The sequence below is a fragment of the Littorina saxatilis genome, linkage group LG8, assembly GCF_037325665.1.
Source record: "Littorina saxatilis isolate snail1 linkage group LG8, US_GU_Lsax_2.0, whole genome shotgun sequence".
In the NCBI taxonomy this organism is placed as follows: Eukaryota; Metazoa; Mollusca; class Gastropoda; order Littorinimorpha; family Littorinidae; genus Littorina; species Littorina saxatilis.
In genome coordinates, this window is record NC_090252.1 from 55,648,736 (window position 1) to 55,671,379 (window position 22,644).

The 22,644-nt window shown below is 41.4% G+C and overlaps 2 long non-coding RNA genes across 2 annotated transcripts; one reads left to right on the top strand and one right to left on the bottom strand.

Annotated features, from left to right (window-relative positions):
- The first annotated feature begins 4,695 nt into the window (after positions 1–4,695).
- On the top strand, positions 4,696–7,002 carry LOC138973877 (uncharacterized). The gene is made up of 3 exons (XR_011458207.1): positions 4,696–5,132; positions 5,705–5,759; positions 6,724–7,002. It is a non-coding gene; the product is annotated as an uncharacterized lncRNA (long non-coding RNA).
- Positions 7,003–13,518: 6,516 nt separating this feature from the next.
- Positions 13,519–15,538, bottom strand: LOC138973872 (uncharacterized). Its single transcript, XR_011458206.1, has 3 exons — positions 15,459–15,538; positions 14,934–15,082; positions 13,519–13,902 (listed from the first exon to the last, which is right to left on the bottom strand). It is a non-coding gene; the product is annotated as an uncharacterized lncRNA (long non-coding RNA).
- Positions 15,539–22,644: the final 7,106 nt, after the last annotated feature.

Sequence of the window (22,644 nt, forward strand, 5' to 3'; positions counted from 1 at the left end):
GTTGTTGGCATTTTCTTGAATGTCAATAACGTTTCCACTGCAGTTTTCTATCTCTACGTCTTCAGCAAGTTGACCGTCTGAAAAATAACACACAACAACAAAATATGGTGACATGTCGAGGCTTGAAAGTACGATGAGATCTCGTTAAATCTCAAAACGTCAAGGTTGGTAAAAACAAACAAGTCGCGTAAGGCGAAAATAAAATATTTAGTCAAGTAGCTGTCGAACTCACAGAATGAAACTGAACGCAATGCCATTTTTCAGCAAGACCGTATACTCGTAGCATCGTCAGTCCACCGCTCATGGCAAAGGCAGTGAAATTGACAAGAAGAGCGGGGTAGTAGTTGCACTAAGAAGGATAGCACGCTTTTCTGTACCTCTCTTTGTTTTAACTTTCTGAGCGTGTTTTTAATCCAAACATATCATATCTATATGTTTTTGGAATCAGGAACCGACAAGGAATAAGATGAAAGTGTTTTTAAATTGATTTCGACAATTTAATTTTGATAATAATTTTTATATATTTAATTTTCAGAGCTTGTTTTTAATCCGAATATAACATATTTATATGTTTTTGGAATCAGCAAATGATGGAGAATAAAATAAACGTAAATTTGGATCGTTTCATAAATTCTAATTTTTTTTTACAATTTTCAGATTTTTAATGACCAAAGTCATTAATTAATTTTCAAGCCACCAAGCTGAAATGCAATACCGAAGTCCGGGCTTCGTCGAAGATTACTTGACCAAAATTTCAACCAATTTGGTTGAAAAATGAGGGCGTGACAGTGCCGCCTTAACTTTCACGAAAAGCCGGATATGACGTCATCAAAGACATTTATCAAAAAAATGAAAAAAACGTTCGGGGATTTCATACCCAGGAACTCTCATGTCAAATTTCATAAAGATCGGTCCAGTAGTTTAGTCTGAATCGCTCTACACACACACACACACACACAGACACACAGACACACGCACATACACCACGACCCTCGTTTCGATTCCCCCTCGATGTTAAAATATTTAGTCAAAACTTGACTAAATATAAAAAAGCAAGGAGATAAAACAAGTCGCGTAAGGCGAAAATACAACATTTAGTCAAGTAGCTGTCGAACTCACAGAATGAAACTGAACGCAATGCCATTTTTCAGCAAGACCGTATACTCGTAGCATCGTCAGTCCACCGCTCATGGCAAAGGCAGTGAAATTGACAAGAAGAGCGGGGTAGTAGTTGCGCTAAGAAGGATAGCACGCTTTTCTGTACCTCTCTTTGTTTTAACTTTCTGAGCGTGTTTTTAATCCAAACATATCATATCTATATGTTTTTGGAATCAGGAACCGACAAGGAATAAGATGAAAGTGTTTTTAAATTGATTTCGACAATTTAATTTTGATAATAATTTTTATATATTTAATTTTCAGAGCTTGTTTTTAATCCAAATATAACATATTTATATGTTTTTGGAATCAGAAAATGATGGAAAATAAGATGAACGTAAATTTGGATCGTTTTATAAATTATTTTGTATTTTTTTTTTACAATTTTCCGATTTTTAATGACCAAAGTCATTAATTAATTTTTAAGCCACCAAGCTGAAATGCAATACCGAAGTCCGGGCTTCGTCGAAGATTACTTGACCAAAATTTCAACCAATTTGGTTGAAAAATGAGAGCGTGACAGTGCCGCCTCAACTTTCACGAAAAGCCGGATATGACGTCATAAAAGAAATTTATCAAAAAAATGAAAAAACGTCTGGGGATTTCATACCCAGAAACTCTCATGTCAAATTTCATAAAGATCGGTCCAGTAGTTTAGTCTGAATCGCTCTACACACACACACAGACACACAGACACACAGACATACATACACCACGACCCTCGTCTCGATTCCCCCCTCTACGTTAAAACATTAAAACTTGACTAAATGTAATGAAGGCTACGTGTCAATTTACCCGCCATCGTCTGCTTTATGCAGGCGTGGGGCATAGTGACTCCCGCTCTCCAACAGTTGTCTGACAGTGAATGGTGGTACTCTTCGCTCTTTCATCCAATCAAATAGATTTTCAGTTAGGAGTCATTGACGATGATAGATTGGTCGCTGGATGAATTGATTGATGGGCACATGACTGAATGGATTGCTTGGTTGACGGTTGAATACATTCAACTTTCATCGAGTGAGTGTGTAACATTTGGTTAACCTTCCTTACCTGTGCCACTGACAGCCGTAATCAAAAGACAGCAGTATAACAAGGAAACAAACATGACGTTTTCCATAACCTTAGAGTGAAGAAAACCCAAACCGATCCAGGCAAACAAGATTCACCACGCTATAACGTTTATCAACACAGAATTGTCTTGCTCTTAGATCAAAGTATCGACAAGTGATTCACACAGCAACATATATTCTCTCAAGAATAAAACCGTTTCACATTTTGCATGCTCTGAGCAGAAAGAACGTTTACGCGATATGACAAGGCTTTATCACGATAGAAGGATCCACTTCCTGGTTCAAAATTATCGTGTGAAGTTGAGTGAAAAGAACGGGTATAAACTTTAACTCTACAGGCGTGTTACAGTCTTTGTGGTTATTTCCAAACTTGTATGACGACACAGCTTTGCTTCTTTACAACTCGCGTGACTGCTTTACAAAAGAGAAAAAACATCGGCATCATTAAATGTTGGTGTTGTTGTTGTTGTTGTTGTTGTTGTTGTCTTTGTTGTATTTGTCGTTGTTGTGTTTGTTGTTATTGTTGCAGCCACTGCATGCTGCTTCCACTCCATTTGCTGTCTTGGTAAAGGGGCTTATGCGAGTTTATGTGAGGATTTGAAGACCGTGCCATGAAGCATGCCTTCAGGAAAGCACAGTTTAGATATATGATGTCGACTTAATTATTGGTCTTCCTTTTTTCAAGCACAGAAATCTACCTTACGTTACTGCATCCACGTATAGTATTATGATGTTAATGGTTTATATTGTTTGTCCTATCATCTTCCCCCGAATGTCTATTTTAAGAGTATTAAGTACTTTGTATTGTATTGTATTGTTCGCATTGTATTGTATTACATTGCATTGCACTGTATTGTGTTGCATTGCATTGTATTGCATTGCGTTGTTTTGTATTGTATTGTATCCCGGTACATTGTAATGTATCGTAATGTGTTGTATTGGATTTGCTCTCGCTTAGTAAACGAGATTCGCATTTAACAAACATGTAAGATCTGGCGGCTGTGTTCCGAAGAGAGCTCTGTCCTAATCGATCACGTGTGTAAGTCGTGCTAACGAGATAACAAGCATTCGTTCACAAAGAGCAGATTAAAATGTTAGGTGTCGTGTAATCGCTCAGTGCAGCTGGATACCAGTTTCTCCAACACTGCAGTATCAAAAGTCAAATACTCGCTGCATTTTCCTGCTTCCTTCATACATCATATTTTGTCATTTTCATTTCATGTTATCATAAAATTTTGTGTCTGAAGACGTGTTACGTCACCGACTCTTTGTTCTGAAGTATGTGTGAGGTATTATATATATTGACATCCGGTTTTGGGGTCTTAGCTGAAGAAAAACTGATCAGAAATGTATGAGTAAATTAAGTGCTAGCGGAGTTTGGTGTGTGTGTGTATGTGTGTGTGTGTGTGTGTGTGTGTGTGTGTGAAAGAGGAGGGAGAGAGAGTGTCAGTGAGAAAGATAGAGAGAGATAGAGTAAGAGGGGGTAACAGAGAAAGTGACACACACACACACACACACACACATACACACACACACACACACATTCACACACACACACACACACACACACACACATACATTCACACACACACACACACATACATTCACACACACCCACACACACACATAGCCCCCCCACACACACACACAAACACAAACACACACTTACATCACGTGACATAAACTAAATGAAACTGACGTCATGTGAGAAAGATTGAATGTGACCGACATCACGTGTTAGAAGAACCTAATCGACATCACGCGATAAAACCTGAATGAGACACATATTACGTGACATAAACTAAATGAGACTGACATCACGCCTTGAAGCTAACAACGTTTGACCGACCCTGAATATGATTCTGAATGAAGATTTTACAAGATTTGAAAGATTTTGAACGAGGTTTACGCTTTACGACAATTCTTGAACCGGTTATAAACAACCGAAAAGATATATTGAAACGCTGACAGTAAATGCAAGAATCTTAATGAAATGTACACTATTTTACAGATCACAAAGTAAGATTAACAAAAAGCATATCATGAATAAAATAAATATACAAAATGTGTTAGATTATACATGAAATTTGCAATATTGTATAGACAGATGCTAATACGAATTCGACCGTTGTATTATGACATAAACCAGAGAAGCAGTAAACACGAAACACTGGTTTAGTGCAATCATTTTCAGTTTTAATACGGCACATACTCAAGTCTCAAATATACTTGAAGAATTAAATAGTTTTTTAAAACACAGTATACTTACTATGTGAATCATTTAAGGGTAAGCGCAGAATATAGTGACTGAGACTGTTATAAATAGTATCATGTAAGATCGATTCGATATTCAATGGCCTGTGTGTTTCCTTGCTTATGCGTTCGTTTGACTGTCTTTTAATAGTAGAGATGCAAAATGTTTTTCTTTGGGTTGAATACTTACTTACTTTACTTATGCCTTTGACCCCGTCCGGGGGGCGAAATTTTTTTTCACACGTCAGTTGCGGGCTTTCAATCCCGAAGGCTGGTTCCGAGTAACTACGAACGTAATCGGAAGTTCCGATGTTTACCAAGTCAAAGAGCCGAGTCGAACACTATCCTTGCGTCATCCAGGGAGATACTGTACAGATCTCTGCGTCATCTTTGACTTTGCAAGCAGCTTCGGAGATTTCAAAACAACGTTTTTGCCCCAAAAAAGATTCAGTGTGGGCTTTTTTTTTCCTCCTCAAGTTATTTTGGACGTTGAGCGTGGTTTGTCAGACCTATAGCGTTTCGGTTTTTAGTCAAGTTACAAAATGGCAGTCCAAGGCAAGGAGCGAAGGTGATCAATTCGGAAAGAATCTCCAATGATGTTTGCTAATGCGAGAGAATTGGGACGGGCGAACCATTGCATATTAACCAGAGGTAAGTTTCCATGTTTCGTTTTATACTTAGAGTGGGTCTTTGCGAGTATGTGTTGCAACATGTGTCACTCCGCTCACTGTCACTGACAGTCACTGAGTGTCAGTCTCTGACAACAACATTGGATGCATGTACCTGTACGTGTATGTATGTATCCTTGCCTTACGTCAGATACGAAGATAGTTGCCCTGTACAGGGATTTCCTCATTGATGTGGAGAAGAAGAAGAGTACCACTGCCACGTTTTTGCAACCTCTTTTTGACCCAATTCGAGATGCATGAGTCATAATATTTTAAAAATCCTTTTTTTTAAGATTGAATCCAACTTCCAAGACAGTGAATACAAAATCAAAGCTAGTGCTGGTCAAATGTTTTAATGCTAGAATTAAAAATAGATAACCGCAAGCAGGTTGGAGGCTACATGTAGTTCAAGAATCAAATTGCTGACTTACCCAGGCTGGCTGGTTACAGTGCGTTTCTTTGAAAGGCAATCAATGGTTCTACTGCTCTGCTAGTACTCACCATTTTGAAAGTGATGTTCCCATGATTGGTACTTCATTTATTATTTTATTGCAGGTCTCCTCTCAGCTGAAAAAGCCAACCGATTGCTGCATGGCCAGGGACGAATCAGGTAAAAGGTTTTATTATGTACAACTGTCAGTGTCAGTGTTATGACATACAATGTGTTTTTTCCTTCCCCTCTCTCTCATTCTCAAGTTCTGGTCAGAATAACTTATGTGGAGGTGTGTGTGTGTGTGACTGTGAGCAAGACTGTGAGAGAGTGGGTTTTTTTCCTCATAATTCAGGTTCAGGGATAATAATAAAATAATGAACACCTACTGACTTAGACTCCAAACCGCAAGCTCTTCTTCGCCTTATTTCACCAGTATGGTGATCACTTCCTCCCGTATTGGAACCATTACTAATATACTAGAAGCGCATCTGTCACTGTCAGGATATAATTATCTCAATGAAACTGTGTGTCAAGTTCTATTATTATTTTCCTTTTTTGAGTATGTATAACATGTATATTATGCATGTGTGTAGAGCACAGAGAGCGTAAAACTTTAAAAGGAAAATAATAATAGAACTTGACACACATGATTCCTATGATAATGTAGGACAGTGGCATTGATATCTTTCTAGAATAATATGTCGTTTTACATTCAGTGAAATTTTGACTGAATTAGTGAACTGAATGTATTCAAATATGGTGACAGACATGTATACAATGTAGACAAGTTAAAGTTGTATGTGTGTACATCACTACATGTTCTGTAGCTTACAAGTTACATTGAAAACAGCCTTGACTATAATGGAAATCCACTTAATCACTGTCTTTGGGGTTCCAACAAAAATCAGACGCAGTAGGGGCGGGGGGGGGGGGGGGGGGGGGGGAGTCGGGGGAGTCGGGGGATTTTATTTGAACTTGTCTACCAGGGAAAAAGAATGTTTAAGCTCTTGGCATTTATGTGGGTTTAGTGTGTGTATGTGTGTCAGTTACAAACAGTACACAACTTATTCCTTTATACTCATACTTAGACTTGTTCTTGTCGTTGTGTTTAAGATCAGTTCCTTTCTCATTCATTTGTCAGTAGTGACTGAAGATGACGAAGACCTGGCCAGTGAATGTGGATGAAAAGCAGTGCTATCCAAGTCCAGCTATGATCGATGGGGAAACTACAGCAACAGCCGCAGAGGATCACCGGACAAAAAGAACTGTTTCCCAGTATTGTAAATGTCCACTCAGTATTGGTTGTATTGAGCATTACAACTTGTTGCTATTGTACATTTTTGTCAATGTTTTAAAGGCCCGCTACGCCTCACAGGGCCGGACTAGGCTAAGAGGAGGGGTTGGGGGGGTTGCCAGTGGTGGTCCAGGGGGATGTTCCTGTGGGGGTCAGGGGGCAAAGCCCCCTGAAGCTGATGGGTAGGTCATATTCTGAGATAGGAAAATGGTCGCTCCTTGCATGAAACGGCATAAAATAAACAATCATAAAAAATGTTTTAAATAAGTGAGGTACATGTTTAGGCTAGGGGGGGGGGGGGTTGCGCAACCCCCAGAACCACCCCCCCCCCCCCCGGTAGGCCCTGCCTCATTTAAAAAGTTGTCCTATCGTTTTGAACTGAGCGCTGTCATTGTCCCATAAGAACTCAATTCCTTTGGACGGTGCAATATTCTATATTTTTCTCTTGTAAAGCCGAGCGGTGGTAGCTTCACGGAAACTGTCTGCGTCTAAGGTGTTACTGTGCGTGCGGTCTTAAAGGACATTTGTCAGGATGGCATTCAAACCACACGCACCAGACGAACAGACGAACAAAATACAAAGTCAACAAGAGTGTAATAGGATTTCCAATTGTATTCAAACAAAAACATCAAAAGAAAACATACGTGGGTCCTTCCATAGAAAGTATATCTATAAAGAGTCTAGGTTGGCTTTAATACAGTCTAAACACTACACTAACAAATAAAATCTGAGTCTTTACAATGCTGGAAAATCGGGCATGACCCGTAGGTACCCCAGCGATCTAACTTACTCTTTGAAAACAAAACCTAAGTCCTACTCTGGATGAAAAATCGGGCAGGGGTTCGGGGCCTGGACAAAATCGAGTGACGCCACTCGATCACCGCGTGTTGGTAACCTTTAGAGTAGCGCGCACTACCCTAATAAGCTTTGTGGTAACCGAGTGAACAGCGCACACTGCTCACTATTGCCAGTGGGACAAGAGTTGCGTATTGAGGACGTGGTCTGTCAGGTCAGGCACTAAGGCACACATACCATCCAAACCACACGCAAATCTGAGGAGAAGCACCAAGCATAAGGAAAGATTCCCACACCTTTAACCCAGCTCAATGCAACTCCTCCGTGGTAGTTTTGATGACCCTGACTCTAAAACAGGGGAGACGCATGTTTCAGGCACTTATTAGGCACCCTACTCTCTCACACGCCTCTCTGAGGAGAAGCACCAAGCATAAGGAAAGATTCCCACACCTTTAACCCAGCTCAATGCAACTCCTCCCGATCTCACGGGGACAGGGGTCTTTTATAGCTAACGGGGTTTCCTCCTACGTCACCCTAGCAGGACCAATGAGAATCTCGCTCTGGCAGCGCGGGAGCAAAGGGGAGGGGAGGTGGAGGGCCCCGAGCCTGCTGCCAGCCCCCTTTATCACTTGAAGTTAAACTCCTCAAATATACACAAAGGTTCTTCTATTAAGAAAACCCACATAAAAAATGATGTACACACATATGTCATTAAACAACAAACCTTACAACGTATCTGTAGATACCAAACACTTGTAGGTAGACAAAAACGCAGACGAACTGCAAAACTTCCAGTTACACTCTGTCTCTCAAAGACTGAGCAATTATGTTCACACAAAAATGCTTCTTCTCTAACATACAAAACGTCCGCTAGACGTTCATACCAAACGGCAAATCCATGCCCACAAAAACCCCGCAAAACGCTGCGTGCTCAAAACAATAATGGCCATTGCCGTAACCAAACATCGGCATACCCCGGTTTCATCCGTCTTTATACATTTGCATCACTACATCCTACTGAATAGATATATCGAATATACGAACAAAAAGGGACGCCGAGAAAAAGACGGCAAAATAACATAGGGAGAGAGAGAGTACGTGTTTAGGAATGTAACAGCAGAACACGTCAAGCAAAAAATCAACAAACGAAAGAGAGGGTAAAAAGAACATGCCTCTCTTCATAAAAACCTTCCTAAAACTGATCGTCAAACTTAACACAGATGGTCCTAAAACAAAAAGGGACTTTATGTGTTATGTTCAAAAACGGCCCTGTAATCAAAACATTGCAAGCAAGGCGGGGCAAAGAAGACTCTAAAATCTCCAAGTCGAATCATTTCCTACGGCTATAGGGAAAGGGGGGGGGGGGGGGGATGTAAAGTCCAGTTGCGGGAGGGGGATGGGGGGACTAGAGCGACAGCTCGGTTTCCCAGGGCCAGACCCGCTCGCCTTACCAACACATGTGAAAGCAATTAAATCGCTCGGTACCGGAGTTTTGCTAAGGAATAGAGCAAAACTCAGATCTGGCAGCATAAAAGTGGTCAGCTTAAAATGACCTACTTTCTCTGCTCAAGACACGGGCTATCCGTACTGTATCCCCTCTTGTACACACTTGGTTTACTCTCTTTGTACATCATCAGTATTATATGATTAACGTAAAAATACATGTATCTTACATGTATCGAATATATGAATATCAAGGAAAAGGGTGCAGAATAAAAGAAAGGAGCAAGGGAGAGAGAGGTGTGCGTGCATGCGCACGTATGTGTGCAGAGGCAAAAAGAACACTAACTCCATTCTTAGCAACCTAAAGGAAGGGGAGAAAGAATGTGTTGCATCTGAAAGCGAGATGATTAAAACGTCATTAGAATATTCCAAAACTCAAATGTTTGTCACTCTGTACCGTACAACTAGGAGAGTTGCCAGCTCAGCCATTTCGGTCCTTTATCTTGGGGGGGGGGGGGGGGAGGCTGGAACAAAGACCATGCCGTGGTCAGTCCGCTATCTGCCGACCCCGCTGTGCACCGACAGAGAGTCTAAGAGCAAAAGAAAAGGGGGGGGAGGGGGGGTGTGCTTGGGGCCCAGAGCAACTGCCTCTCGGGGTCAGCTTGCCCTGTTCAAGTCCGGTCAGGTCGGGGCCAGTGCTACAGATGCAAGCGATTAACCGCTTGGCACCAAAGTCTTGCTAAGAGAAAGAGGAAAAACCCCATTCTGGTGCACACAAGTTGTCGGGTTAAAGTGACCTATTTATGCACTGGCGATTTGTACTGGGTGCCCTTTTGTACTATTACGCTTTACAGGACTTTCATTGGGGAAATAAGGAATACGAAAAAAAGAACCATAGGTGTACTGCACTTTTCTCCACACTCTCAAGATACACATTTTCAAAAAGAGACCGAGCGCTGAACTGAAGTTGTGCAGTGCGGATCTTGCGTTTTTGGGAATTCCAAACCGTTTGTGATATGAGCTGTTTGGGTACACCTGTCTGCAGCACATTCAAGTTAGGAGTACGGGAGACAACTCCAACTGACCATAAGTCTTGCGTCTGCTTTTGTTTTCAGTTCAAGACATTTTGACGAAGCGCATTGAATTATGCCACCGAAATAAAACTAAGGCCTGTCCACTTACAAAAACTGCTGGGTCAAAGTTCAGTAAATCTTACATTTTCTTAAAGGTACTGAACTTGTCAAATCCAGGTGCACAGAGCCCCTGGGGCTTTTAGTCATACCTCAGGCAGCTATCCGTTAGAAGAACTACCAAGTTTCATTGACTTGCACCCAAAGAGTCAAGAACTGCGATTTTTTTACGAATTAATTTTGTACTCAGACCCGGCTGGTCTTGACCTATTTTTGGATCTAAATTTAGATCAGGTAGATCACCACATCATGCACAAAAAGACACGTCACTAGCAAACTATGTCAGACGTCATCATGAGTTTGTGTAAAACAAAATGGATGCCGGAATCACTCAGTTGAATCGAACTCCGACCAAACACCACGTTAATTTATGCACTCGCGTAAACAAGAAACTGTCGAGCTTCACAGATGTCGTCGTTGGGTAGTTTTGGGTTTGTTTTACTACCATAGGAGGATTTTTGAACTGTAAATGCACTCAGCTGCAACAAAAACGCAAAACGAAGGCTGTGAGCTGCACTGTGCCTTTAAGGAAATGTGCGGCAGTAAACTTGAATTAGGAAAATACATGGAATAACCTGGTTTTCTGCATAAAAATAAATAAAACAATTGTGAATACTTCTTCTGCGTTCGTGGGCTGAAACTCCCATGTACACTCGTGTTTTTGCACGAGTGGATTTTTACGTGTATGATCCTTTTTACCCCGCCATTTAGGCAGCCCCGTCGCGATATAACCTTCGTGGTTGAAAACGACGTTAAACACCAAATAAAGAAAGAAAGAAAGAATTTAGGCAGCCATACGCCGCTTTCGGAGAATTGTGAATACTGATCGACGTAGATGGAAACAGTCGTTACATTGGATTTCTAGGAAACTGTTTAACAGCGACATCATACATCAGAAATTCCTAATATTTGGCACAAAGAATGAAAGATACACATGTATCAATCTACAATCATATAGAACGATTTTTGACAACAGACTACAGTTGAATTTTGATATCTTTTGTCATGAGGATGAACGAATTTCTTACTGCATATTCATTACAATAATTAATTTAAATTCAACACGTTCTTTATGATTGTAGATATAATACATGTGTATCCTTAAATATTATGAATTTCTGATGTATGATGTTGCTGTAAAACTGTTTTCTAGAAATCCCATATGGCGCTGTTAATGCTAGATTCCATAGCAACAGCAGTCTATATCCATCCACAATGTTTTCATTCATTTTAATAAGTCACTTCAAGAATTAACCAGAAAACCAAGTTATTCCTTGACTATTCTTCAAGTTTAAAGGCACAATGCAGCTCACAGCCTTAGTTTTGCGTTTTTGTTGCAGCTGAGTGCATTTACAGTTCAAAAATCCTCCTATGGTAGTAAAACAAACCCAAAACTACCCAACGACGACATCTGTGAAGCTCGACAGTTTCTTGTTCACGCGAGTGCATAAATTAACCTAGTTATTACGTGGTGTTTGGTCTGAGTTCGATTCAAATGAGTGATTCCGGCATCCATTTTGTTTTACACAAACTCATGATGATGTCTGACATAGTTTGCAGTGACGTGTCTTTTTGTGCATGATGTGGTGATCTACCTGATCTAAATTTAGATCCAACAGTAGGTCGAGACCAGCCGGGACAGAGTCCAAAATTAATTCGTAAAAAAATTGCAGTTCTTGACTCTTTGGGTGCAAGTCAATGAAACTTGGTAGTTCTTCTAACGGATAGCTGCCTGAGGTATGACTAAAAGCCCCAGGGGATCCGTGCACCTGGATTTGACAAGTTCAGTACCTTTAAGTTTGGTAATTTTACTGCCGCACATTGCCTTAAGTCATAAATAAAGGGTTCCAGTAACATACCATTCTTCTTTATTGATTATGAACTTTGGAAGGTTAGATTTTGGAATCAGTTTTTTTTTTAAATATTTCCTTGATGTGTTGTAATAAGATCAACCGTCTGCTTGGACATATACTAAAGATCCACTACCTGGCTGCTGTCTTCGGAAAATCGATTAATTTATAGACAAATACGCCTTACAGGGAAGCAGCTAGCCAGTTGACTGTACGTGTGTTTGTGTAGAGGTGTTCTTATTGCATGTTCAAGCCAGGACAGATGGTGACCTGAAACATTTACACATTACATATGTATGCAGGACTGCTACTTTAAGCTTAGGTGCAAGTGTGATGATATAATTATGTTTGGCTGATTATGGGCATTAAAATAAAACTGCAAAAGGAATACTTACACTTGAGATCTGATTTTGTGCGTGTCTGTGTGTGTGTGCGCATGAGGGTGTGTGTGGGCCATTTGACATACTTGCAGAAGAAACCAACAGAGGTAACTGATAAACTGCATTTATTAACACAAAGAGGTAAACAAAGTGAGTTCACACATTTCACAAAAGTAAGAAAAGGCAGTCTCACATGTGTGATAGTCGAGGAATACCAATGCATTCACAATATTTAGTACTCACATGAATGGCCCAAGAAAACTATAGGCTGAGAATGCAAGTTCTAATTTGGCACATTTGTACATGTAGCTGCATCCACTAGACATATATCCATCTTACAATAAAAAAAACTAATGGTTAGGACATGGGCCTGAAAATCTCAAGGTCCTAGGTTCGAATCTCTGCAGAGGCATTTACTTTTTGACTCACATGCGAAGCAAAATTGAGTCTATGTACTCACCCGAGTTGTCCGTCCGTCCGGAAAACTTTAACGTTGGATATTTCTTGGACACTATTCAGTCTATCAGTACCAAATTTGGCAAGATGGTGTATGATGACAAGGCCCCAAATAACATACATAGCATCTTGACCTTGCTTCAAGGTCAAGGTCGCAGGGGCCATAAATGTTGCCTAAAAAACAGCTATTTTTCACATTTTCTCTGAAGTTGTTGAGATTCAATACCTCACCTATATATGATATATAGGGCAAAGTAAGCCCCATCTTTTGATACCAGTTTGGTTTACCTTGCTTCAAGGTCAAGGTCACAAGAGCTCTTCAAAGTTGGATTGTATACATATTTTGAAGTGACCTTGACCCTGAACTATGGAAGATAACTGTTTCAAACTTAAAAATTATGTGGGGCACATGTTATGCTTTCATCATGAGACACATTTGGTCACATATGATCAAGGTCAAGGTCACTTTGACCCTTATGAAATGTGACCAAAATAAGGTAGTGAACCACTAAAAGTGACCATATCTCATGGTAGAAAGAGCCAATAAGCACCATTGTACTTCCTATGTCTTGAATTAACAGCTTTGTGTTGCATGACCTTGGATGACCTTGACCTTGGGTCAAGGTCACATGTATTTTGGTAGGAAAAATGTGTAAAGCATGTGAGTCGTATGGGCTTTGCCCTTCTTGTTCCCATTAGTTAAAATAAAAATGCTCAATCGAGAGAGAGCAACCGTAAAGTTACCAGCGTAAAAGTAAAGTGTTGAATGCAGCTGTAAAAGTCATGCCAGCAGTGTGGGTCAGTTCTGGTAGCTCTGTCAGCACAGAATGGATTGAATCTGATCATCATCCTCAGCAAAGCCAGGCACCACTCTGCAAGCTGCCTGCACGTCATATCTCGGCACCTCACTTCCTGGAAAATAAAGAAAATGTATTACTGAGCACATTCAGACTTTGCTGTGCGCTGGTGGGGATATGTTTTTGGTATTGAGAAGAGGGTGTGTGGTGGGGGTGCCGGAAGGTAGGTAGGAAGTAATACATGTACTTGTTCTTCACACAATCAGTGGGATGGAGAATGGTGTGGGTGATACTGACAGTGACAACTATTAACTAAACTGTAAACATTGTTCTGTAATATTACAGGTACCATTCCTTCCTGTGAAAACCATTTATTTATATATATACTTTCATCATTAAAATTAAAAAGAATCTTTCATCATTAAAATTAAAAAGACTTCCTCACAAGAACCTTTCTAACGACATGATATCTTGTTATGCTGCTGATGTGAGCGGTTTTTCTGGAATGTGATGGAAATTTACTATTATTTTAATTGACAGCATGAGCCCTCATCCCACACACATTCCCTATTTAGCGTTGACACCTTACAGTTTTGTTGAGAAATGTGATGTGAAGTCATTCAGAAAATTCTAACACTGCGCAGGGGCAGTCAGGGTGTTGATACGTTTTACTATATTATATAACTCTTATTCCATGTAAAAAATAAAAAAAACTGGCCAGATCTGTGATTGTGAGCCAAGGAAATGACTGACTGTATTTAAAATAATTCCAGTAATGAGTAAATCTTTCATTCTAGCTATTTCATGTTTTACTTTCTTGCATCACAATAGTTCAAATCAATGTTCATACAAACAGCATAATGCACTTTATGAGTATAGGGTTGCAACAAACTTTAAGATGGGAAGGAGAGAGAAAATAAAGACATTTGTACCATTATGTATACAAAGTACATCATACCAATTAGTGAATTACCATGCACAGTATTACTATGCATCTTCAAATGTATGAATAATTTCATCTACAAAGTACTTGTAAATGTAATACAATTTACAAAGAACAAAAGACTGCTGAATGATCTACATCAGTACATGCATGTTTATAGCTACAGACCACCATCACCAATACCTTATAAATGTGTAACTTACTCTTCAGGGGTAGTCTGTAATGTAAAGCACCATGCCAAGTCATCCTGATACCTCTCCAGTACATGTATCCATGTTTAAAGGTAAACTGTTGGAACTGAAAGACAGGAGCTGTATGAATGATGCACATCACCTCTGGTTTCTCGGGAGGCCTGAAAAAAACCATAACAATATTAACATAACTATTAACATGTCTTGAAAATGAAATAAGTACTACATGTATTTCAACTTCACTATCAGAGCCAAATCACTCACTAATTCAGTAATTGTTTTGTTTATTCTTTTACAACCATAGTTCATACACTGATACAGCAACATTTGATTCTGTGCATATAGATTAAAGATCAAGCATTTTCTAAACTTGAGTAAAAAAAATAAGAACACAACAAGCACACACTCTGTGACTCACAGTCACACCCAGTTACTCAGTAACACACACATGACATACACAACAGATGAATCTTGCTCAGTTCTACAAAGGCCACGTTTGCAATGGTCATGTCTTGGATTTTAAAAACAATAACTTACCTGCTGGTTGATCCAAACCGATGATTGACAATCAGTGAGAGGAAAATGTCCGAGGCTGAGGATACTGCCTGTGGTGGGAGTAGTCCTGTACTTGTTTAAAAGTCCCGTGTACATTTCGGAGTTGAGAGAATTTCTCACTTGATTTGAGTCAAGGGGTACCCAGACATGAAAAATCACGGAGTTGATCGGGCACCACCCTGGTACATTTTGCGTAATGGCCGAATCCAAGATGGCCGCCATCGGCCGCATTGAAAATCCTAACTTTTGTGTTTTTGACAATATTTTCACTTGCAATACCTCTAATCCAAATGATTTTGATGTGTTGAGTTCATTTCTGGTATTATTTTGTTCATTTGGGGTCATCTTGGCCGAATCCAATATGGCCGCCACCGTCCGCAGTGAAAATCCTAACTTTTGTGTTTTTGACAATATATACACTTGTGACATATCTAATCCATCTGATTTTGGTGTGCTGAGTTCATTTCTGGTATTATTGTGTGAATTTGGGGTCATCTTGACCTTCCAATGTCAAGGTAATTTTCTTATACCGACAGTCTTGAACGTAACCATTCGATATTCTAGCAGTAACAACTGGGCTCTTATACACAATGCTATTAGTTCTGACATGCATTTTCACAGTATGATTCACTGTTAAAGGTATAAGTCATTCTGATCTTGAATTCACAAGTAAACACCCTATTTACCTATTCAACTAAAACTGTCTTTGCTGCTTTTTCACTTTGTTTCTGTTTTGTGTGGTCAATGACACATTCCAACACAAACAGAAAAGTTATCCCGTATGCAACATACATTCTCAATGTAACTGCAAGTGTCTCTTTCCCTCACTGATTGGAATTATCTGCTTTTCCATGGCAGAATGTGACGCAGGAAACTCCAGCAGAACAGCACCCACACCGTCGTGTGTCACACTTGCCTGCACACTTGCATATTGTGAGCAAAGTGGGTGGCAGGGGCTTCATGCATTTAGATGGCAACAGGGTGCCAAAATGTTGCTCCCACCCATGTTCTAGTGGTTCTAGGTTGTCCTCACGTTGTTGACTGGTCGCCCCAAGCAGATGGCATGCTTTGTACACCAGAAAGGCTGCTCTGCGGATGTGGCCTCTGATGACATTGCTTGTGGGTGGGAGAGAGTCAATTCCAGCTTTGGCACTGCTGTAGTACTCCACTCTGAGCTGGTGGAACGTTTCCGCTGTTGTTTTTGATCTTACACCCACCCAGACACGTACAAGGTACTTTTCTGCCAGAGCTTCATCTTGCTCTGACAAGCTGTCTGTCTCTCCAAAGTTCATCAGATACCGTACAGGGTCAGTGGCTATAGCAGCGTGCTTCGTTCCAACCTTACTCATACAGTCATCTCCAGTAAGTATGTGTGCTTTGATCACACACTTGGCCAGCGGTGCTCCAAGCTTAGAAACTGCTTGTAGGTGCAGTGGAAGCATCCGCCGCTTCTCACCTGTACTGTACTGCTGCCAGATTTCCTTCAACCCCAGCGCTTGCGGAACTGAGGGGTGTAGTGAAGCAGCAGAGCGAACGTGTCCGTGTCGTTGGAACATACTACAACTCTCTTGCACTGTTTGACACAAACGGCCCACTCCACATGTACCACCAGTCTGGCGTCTGCCTCTTCAATCCAGCTGTGCAGGTCCGAGATTTCTTCCCCGCCAGCTGCTTTGGCTGGAAGCACCTCATCATCAGAGACGACAGAGCTGGCGATGATGACAGGATTTCCTTCAGCTCGATTGCTCACCATATCTCGAACCAGCAGCTGAAGATTCCGTTTGTTCTTCTCGGATGCCCAAAACTTATCAAGCTGCCGAGGGATGGGTGTGTTTGCGTTCATGCCAATAATGTCAATAGGCGTCACATTAGTTCGCCTCATGCGCTCGCCTTCTTTCAGGGAAAATTAAATGTATGAATCTAGCACCAGGTGAATGTAGTCCGACTCATGGCAGAGGCTTGTGGCTGATGTGATGACTGCAGTGACTACATCCCCGAGGGTAGAACATTCTGCTAGCGGCATCTGTCGCATCTTTGACATGAAGTCCACCACAACATGAGTGGGAAGAAGAGACGTCAGATTCCATTGAGTGAGGTCCAGTTGAGATTCAATTTCAACAAGTGTTGACTTGTTGGCGTGAGCGGGAAGATCACCATCAAACAGTGGAGTCACTGGCATTAGATCGTGATCAAGTATCTGCTTGATGTCCATGCCACGCTCCTTTGCAATATCCATGCTTCTCTGTGCCTCCGCAACGTCCTTGGATGAGAGATCCTTCTTTTCTTTGAGAATGGTTGCTGGTGTTTTCTGTGGCTGTTCGTTGAACTGGGGCAGCTTCCTCTTTGATATGGTTGCACTCATTTTCTTGGTCTTTTCGACCAGCACCTCCTGCCTGTATGACTGATAGACACGCTCTCCCTTCTCGAGACACTTGAGAAGACGCTCAGCCACTTGTCGGTCAACAGCCAGCTTGGTCAACAGGTGATGCAGTGGCACGGGTTCTTGAACCACCACCGAGTAAGGATTCTGTCGCTCAATCACAAAGTCTAGCAGCTTCTCAACATTCTGATTGAATTTGACACGGCGAGTAGAGCTTAGAGCATGCCGAAGATGGCATTCTGTGTGGTCCATGGGGTGGTTGGTGGTGAGCTGGTTGAGAAGATTGGTTATACACCCAATCTCGTGGAACAACAGTTCAAATTCTGCCACAGAACCGGCATTTCGTGTAGCTCCCACTACATAGTGACCTCCAGGTCCCTTGGACACTCGCTGGATGGTCTGCTCAACCTTCATGTCGCCTCCTATAGCACAGAACCAGCCTGGACGATCCTGAACAACCCACTGGCCCATAGAGAATCGTCGATAGAGCTCAGGATGGGTGAACTCTAGCACCTTGATTTGCTCAAGATACCACGAGCCGTAACGCCGATAATTGATGCAGTCAAATTCTGCAAAGATCGGCATAGAGTCCTCGACAGTAGCTGCATGTAGATCCCAATTTCCTTCTCTGTCGGAGGCAACAGTGTTTTTGATGACGGCGACCATCCGCAGCCAAACACCAAAGAATTGTTATGGCCAATCTCAATTTTTGGCAATACAAAGGCCAGTTTTATCCAACAGACTTTATTGTGTTTGTTTGTCTGTTTGTTTGTTTGTACATGCTTAAACGCTTCTATTTCGATTACTACACCTGTGATTATTGCTAAAAAAAATTGTCACAGGTTACGGATAAGGTCATCAGTATACGAACATTACATTGACCATGGCATTTGAAGGCCAAAATGACTCCAAAGGGACAAAATAATACCAGAAATGAACTCAGCACACCAAAATCAAATGGATTAGATATGTCACAAGTGTATATATTGTCAAAAACACAAAAGTTAGGATTTTCACTGCGGACGGTGGCGGCCATATTGGATTCGGTCAAGATGACCCCAAATGAACAAAATAATACCAAAAATGAACTCAACACATCAAAATCATTTGGATTAGAGGTATTGCAAGTGAAAATATTGTCAAAAACACAAAAGTTAGGATTTTCAATGCGGCCGATGGCGGCCATCTTGGATTCGGCCATTACGCAAAATGTACCAGGGTGGTGCCCGATCAACTCCGTGATTTTTCATGTCTGGGTACCCCTTGACTCAAATCAAGTGAGAAATTCTCTCAACTCCGAAATGTACACGGGACTTTTAAACAAGTACTGGACTAGAGGGCGTTCCATTCGCCAATGGTGCGAGGAAAGAAAGACTGCTGTCTGTATGATGTTCTGCAGGCTGGGAGTTTATGAGCCTCAGCATGGATTGAGCGAGTGCTGAGTGCATTCTTTTCGCTCTATCCTATTAATTCACACATTGACCCTGCAGCAGTGACGATCATTGCAATCGGCAAAGTTCGTAGCTCGGATTGCACTCATTCCAGCGCGAGGTCAGCGAGACACGAACGACAACTCAAATCGATAAGCATCCGAACACATCGGAACTTCCGTTTACGTTCGTAGCTACTCGGAAATAGCCTTCGGGATTGAAAGCCCGCAACTGACGTGTGAAAAAAAATTTCGCGTCCGGGGCATAGGCCGCCAACAAGAGCTCGCCAGGCACTCCGATCCTGGGCAACTTCCAGGGCCGAAATGTTCCTTGTATCTCTTGTTGACGTTTCTGAAACGAGTACTTTTTTCCATGGATGAGTTGTTAACCCTTCGCACAACCCCCAACCTGGAGGGCCAGGGTGTTTCTTTCTTTCTTTCTTTATTTGGTGTTTAACGTCGTTTTCAACCATTCAAGGTTATATCGCGACGGGGGAAGGGGGGAGATGGGATAGGGGAAAGGGGGGAGATGGGATAGAGCCACTTGTTAATTGTTTCTTGTTCACAAAAGCACTAATCAAAAAATTGCTCCAGGGGCTTGCAACGTAGTACAATATATGACCTTACTGGGAGAATGCAAGTTTCCAGTACAAAGGACGTAACATTTCTTACATACTGCTTGACTAAAATCTTTACAAACATTGACTATATTCTATACAAGAAACACTTAACAAGGGTAAAAGGAGAAACAGAACCTGTTGGTCGCCTCTTACGACATGCTGGTTAGCATCGGGTAACTTCTTTCTCGTCCCAACCAATATGGGACTCCCCCTAACCCGCGGGGGGTGGGCCAGGGTGTATACTTAGTCTGGCCCCATTGGGTTGAATACCCTACGACAAAATAACGGAGACCATGAAACACCAATACCAAAACATGAAGTCACATCCGGGCATTACAGACTACCCACATACCGTATTCCACTTTCTATTCCTCTTTCTGAGGACTACCGTCTTGATCATCATTGTGTCACATTTGCATAAGCAGAAATTCCAAAAGCTGTTTTCCAGCAGACGACCATGATGGATGTCACGCAAACATACCACCACCCATGCTAGGTGCAGACCTAGGCAACACAAATTACATACACTAAACATATTTACAAATACTAAATAAAACATTATATCAAATAACTCTACTTTTCAAAACACACTCGCTAACTCATTCACTCTTTACGACTAAACGCTCTCACTCATGAGTACAAATACAAATCAAATACAAATCAAATACAAATGCAAAAATCACTCAAAGCTGTGGACGTGGTACACAAGGATTACCGATTAATTAATCGGCTGAAAGTCAGGAAGGTTTCCTGACTCAGCTCCAAAGTTTAAGCCGAACCCCGTCGTCCATATGACGAGAGAAAGAGCAATGGCCGACGAATGGCCGATGACGAGGAGATCAAAAGTTCCAAGATTGTCCAACGACAACGAGATGGATGGCCTCGCGGTGAACGAGCCACGCAAGGTGACACACACCTTTCAAGACATGCAACAACTCTGCAGCAGTGACAGTGCTCGATGCAGGGGACTAGAACCCCCTACCCGCTGGATTCCTCCTTCCAGGTACAACCCAGGGCTCCAACACAACCAGTACGCCACATCACGGCGTCGTCGAGCTCCCAGGCAGGCACGGCCGAGTGTACAGCAGGGATTGCCACACTATAAGCCTGCAAATGAAGCTCGGTATCCATACATTTCACATGATTTATGACTTATTACATATTTATGACTTATTAACCATACTTCCATCCATACCTACATTACAATTATAATACAAATCACTATACGGAAAAACTCCGTTCAAAAACGTTATCAAAATTGTTGCACATTTTTACAACATATTCACAGTTTGGCTCTAACAAAATGGCGAGCCATAACTCTACTCAAAAAGGACTGACAAGAACAAGTCAACACAAACAAAATAAACAGAATGAACCATAGCAGACGGCAATATAAAGAACTACCTTCAAACAAAATAATGATACAAACACTATCAAAGTCTTCTAAAAGCAAACACTTAATTACTCACCCAAACGGTTTATGAAACACGGCTCTTTTACACACGTCCGCGGTCTACGACCAAATACTGGTGTGATCTGCCACGACCAGGTAAAAGGACAACACCTCAACAACTCCACGTAAAGAAAACCGTATAACACGTGAATAACAAAAACACGAGGAAACCAACCCGCCTGTAATCTACGCTCACAACACCAACATTAGTTAGTTGGTTGTTGCTTTTTTGGTCCAGCGGACCATATAGGCCTAATCAGGACCCCATAAGTTTAACATTACACATATTTAAATTAAACCAATTTTATTAAACAAAATTAGGAACGTCACCCGAAGGGAACATAAAAACTAAATGGAAACCCTACGTGTCAAGGATTTTAAAAATTCAAATCTGAAAATAAAGGCCAGACTCGTTTAAAAATTCAAAGAGAGCTGCAGAGCTGACCTCCGTAAAAAAATATGTTTCAAGCTAGAGGTGTCAATGCACTTTCTGCACGCGAAAAAAATACAAGTAACAGGGGTCTTAAAGCTCCTTAACAGAGTATCACATAATATGTACAGCCTTTTTCTGTCCCGGACTGTGACAATGGGCAGGCCATGCGGGTGAGTAGTCAGCCCCTGGACCGTTATGTGTCGCGTTATGCAAGATTGGTTATTTGTGTTAATCGTATGTTCAGCTTTATGCAAGGTTGGTTATTTTTGTTAATTGTTTGTTCCGCTTTATGCAAGGTTGGCTATTTTTGTTAATCGTCTGTTCAGTTTTATGCAAGGTTGGTTATTTTTGTTAATCGTCTGTTCAGCTTTATGCAAGGTTGGTTATTTTTGTTAATCGTATGTTCAGCTTTATGCAAGGTTGGCTATTTTTGTTAATCGTATGTTCAGCTTTATGCAAGGTTGGTTATTTTTGTTAATCGTCTGTTCAGTTTTATGCAAGGTTGGTTATTTTTGTTAATCGTCTGTTCAGCTTTATGCAAGGTTGGTTATGTTTGTTAATGGTGGTGGACTTTCGCAGGAAAAAAGGCCCTGTGGCTCCACTGATCATCAACGGCGATCCCATCGAGATGGTGGACTTTTTCAAGTTCTTGGGCACCACCATCTCCAACGACCTGTGCTGGGATGATAACGTTGACGCCATCGTCAAGCGAGCGCGGCAACGCCTCTACTTCTTGCGCCAGCTCAAGAAGTTCCGCCTCAGCCAGGTCATCCTGGTCCAGTTCTACAGGGCCGTGGTGGAGAGCATCTTGACATTCTCCATCACAGTGTGGTACGGCAACACCTCCCAGCTG